The sequence below is a fragment of the Pocillopora damicornis genome, chromosome 14, assembly GCF_964200805.1.
Source record: "Pocillopora damicornis chromosome 14, jaPocDami1.2, whole genome shotgun sequence".
Lineage (NCBI taxonomy): Eukaryota > Metazoa > Cnidaria > Anthozoa > Scleractinia > Pocilloporidae > Pocillopora > Pocillopora damicornis.
The window spans coordinates 4832501-4836398 of NC_142683.1; positions in this window are offsets into that span (position 1 = coordinate 4832501).

Here is a 3898-nt window from a genome sequence, read left to right on the forward strand (position 1 = left end):
GGGTGTCATATTTCGTGTTTGGACAATTCTCGTTTGTTTCATCCTTAAAGTGGGACAGGGTTCAAGACTCTTCGAGGCACACACTTATTCAAAATTTACGGGAGTACCCCCCTCCCCCGAAACGGGACAGTTCCTGTGACCTTAGTGCAACATTGGTGAAATTTGGTATTTTTTTCAATTTTAGACTCAGAAGCATATACGGTAAAAACCCGCTAATAGGAACCTAATTTTTTCCAAGCAAGGCTAAGAAGGTTATTATAAAAGATGGTGCTTAACTGGAAAATTTGGCTACTCAGGTTCTTTACCAGGTTCTTGTTTTCAAATAGACTGCGAGCAGTCTCTTTTGCTGTGAAATCCCACTGGAACGAACGGGGAAAAAGCGGACGTGATCGACGAGCGATGAGGGGCGAGGCCGTGATCTGCGAGCAGCAGGGGCGCCAGTCACAGCGAAAAGAAATCGTTGCTTGGCCGCTCACCGCTCGTCGATCGCGCCCTCTGCTCGCAGTCTAGTTTTCAAAATAAATGAGTTGTTTGTCATTGGAGGGCGTGGCCTATTTTTGGTATTGTATGCATAATATGTTAAAAATCCAAGCATATATTTACCAAGTTTACAAAGCTATCCAAGATAAACAGAACAAAACGCAACATTAATACATGGAACTGTGTTGTTGCTTTGACTGAATTTCTCAAAAAAAAGAACCTGTTTCAAAGTTGTAGGCTAAAACAGGTTCTCGTGTAAAAGGAGTTTTAATGCACAATTTTTGTCTAACATTTTCAGTTAATCTGTTTTTTCTTAAAATCTAGGTTCTTAAAAAAGGGTTTTTTACTGTACCTTTAATAAATTCAAACATTGCAATAGTCTAGCACACTCGAGTTATTTTACGCGAGGTATTTCGAGCATTTGACGTCATTTTCCCAAATTCTCAACCAGGCTATAATTGGAACGAGATAAAGAAATGGCGACTGCAACTTCTCGGAAATAAAAATACAAATAAAAAAAAAAGATTTCTGATGGTCGTAATGGATTGATATTTAGCAAGGTATTTTAGACAGTCATATTTTAAACGAAATTATAAAAAATGGATATGGATAGTTTGATCGTAGTAGCACTTTAAAAACATTACTTTCCCCCTACACTTCCGGAGGTGGAAGTCTACGAGAAGTTTCCATTTACCCACTTTTTGTTTAGCAATTTATTAAAGCTTTGAATATCTGTCATCTTGAGGCCTCCTTTATCGTAATCATTGATCATTTGTGTCCTTTTAAGTTTGTCCCCTTAGCTTTCCCAGAGAAAGTCATATAGCAGGGTATCGATTTCCTTAAGTGCACCCTGATGCATTGGAAGAGAGGTTAAAACATGTACAATTTGGGACACTGCCAAAGCTTTTATTATCGTGATTTTACCTAGAAGAGTAAGTCTCCTAGCAGACCAGCTGCTTAGGATGTTTTTTACTCTCTCAATTTTCTCTGAAAAAATGGCATCGCCAGAACACATCAGAACGCTTTAAAGGTAGTGCAAAATGCGATGGAAAATTTGGAGCTATGCGATGTTTGGAGAATTTTTAATCCAAATTATTATTATTATATTATTATCTTCATTGCAGACTTGATTTTATTTTAATAAGTCAAACTACAGTACTTAACCGCTTATAAGAATCTGAGTTCTCAGTTCTAAATGTACTCGTAGGGTGTACTCATGTGAATTCTAATTCAAAACCAACATGTACATACTATTGTTTTTCATACACTATTTATACCAAATTTAGAGATTTTTATAGTTCATACATGTTTAAGTTCACTACTTTTGAGAGTCATGTCTTTTATCTTTGCCTGAAGATCTTTAAGGTTTATTTTCTAAAACAGGAACCTGTTTCAAATTTAGGCTAAATAGGTTCTTATGTAAAGGGGGTCTAAATTGATATTTTTAGGCTAACAGGTTCCTGAATTCTAGGTTCTTATAAGCGGATTAGTACTGTATTTCCGATAGGTGGGTGCCGCGGAGTTCCCTATTTAAAGATAAAAAAAATTGATACTGTTGTTAAGGCCCAAACCCCCAAAAAGACGCCCTATTCTAGGTAAAATAACAATAATGAAAAAACAAACAAACAACGGCTGACCTCGCACTGCAAAAAGAAGTCTTTATAAAATCGCTTTGCTTATGAGTTTAACCGCCTTGTTCAGTTTCAAAAGATCATTTACTTTTCGTTTAGCTGGGCAGTTACACACTGCAATTTTAGCTGATACAATTTAGGTGGATCTCATTACCGACATAAACTGAACAGTTAATATCGGTAACGTTATACAAAGAATATAACGTTGAGGCCCTGTTAGAGCTATTAGAGCTAAGGAATAATAATTATTTAAGGTATGTTGGATAAAGGGCAGGATGACATCAGGGATAAAGCATAAGCCAGGTAGTTTTAGGAATAATGGAAATACGTTAAGGTACAACATTAGTTACACAAGAGCGACCAACTTTACAATGTATTTTTCCATTACCAAATCGGAACATATATCGAAAAAACCTCGCACTCTTTCTTAGCCTATTTTCTTCTGAGCGATATGGTCGGTAAGTGAACCTATACTTGGCCGATACTTGACCGATACTTGACCGATACTTGACCGATACTTGACCGATACTTGACCGCTACTTGACCGACACTTGACCGACACTTGACCGACACTTGACCGACACTTGACCGACACTTGACCGATACTTGACCGACACTTGACCGACACTTGACCGATACTTGACCGATACTTGACCGCTACTTGACCGATACTTGACCGATACTTGACCGCTACTTGACCGCTACTTGACCGCTACTTGACCAATACTTGACCGATACTTGACCGATACTTCACCAGCAGTTGATCGCTACATATCAGCCGATGCATCGGCCGACAGTCGGTCGATATATCGGTTGACCATCGGTCGACTATCGGTCGACAATCGGTCGACTATCGGTCGACTATCGACCGATAGTCGGTCGATTGTCGACCGATAGTCGACCGGTAGTCGACCGATATATCGGTCGACTGTCGCTCGATATGTCGACCGAGTCCACCTATAGTACACATGATCCAATTCGCCTCAGCGACAAATTTTTGGAAACCAGAATATTAGAAGTTCAAGTCTCTAAATTAATCTCTCTTAGACCCTCTCACATGAGCAACTGCACGTTCGAAAACTCTCAGAGGATACCTTGTATTGAAGAAAGGAAAATTGGAAAATTTGATCACTTTTACGGTTGTATAACCATCTCTTGACGAAAACAACTTTTTGATAGTTTACTGTATGGTGATCAGTATTGCGAGAATTTGTCTCCAGGGCAAGTTTGTTAGAATCACTGTGTAGTATCCCAAAGTTGTTCAATTACATCCAATTGTTACCGCAATAAAACAGATGATTGGCTGAAATCTAGGGCCTGGTGGTGGGAAGGCTGAATAAAGCTATCCACCCGATAAATTGCTATCCACGGCGTACGTAATATGGTTTGGACAGAGAGTTATCTGGTGGATAACGCTTTCTAGCCTTCCTATGACCGAAGACAGGTATTTCTATCCCATCGATATCTTCCAAAATATTTAGTTGGAATGTTAGTGTCGGATATTTTGTTTTACCGAAAAGAGCATCGATTTTGTTTACCTCTGGTTTTCGAAACACTAATAACTTGAAAATTCCGTCCGATCGAATAATTTTCACACCATTCAGGTCATTTTTTCAGCTACAACTCTCTCCTCTGTGATTTATTTAACAAATAGAGAAGCCTTGGCTGTGCTCTGTTCTGTTATAAAGCACGCAGGAAGCGGCTAGAGCACGAAAGAAGTGTACGGAGAAACACGAGACGTAGTCGAGTGTTTCTCCTCACTTCTTGAGTGCTCTAGCCGCTTCCTA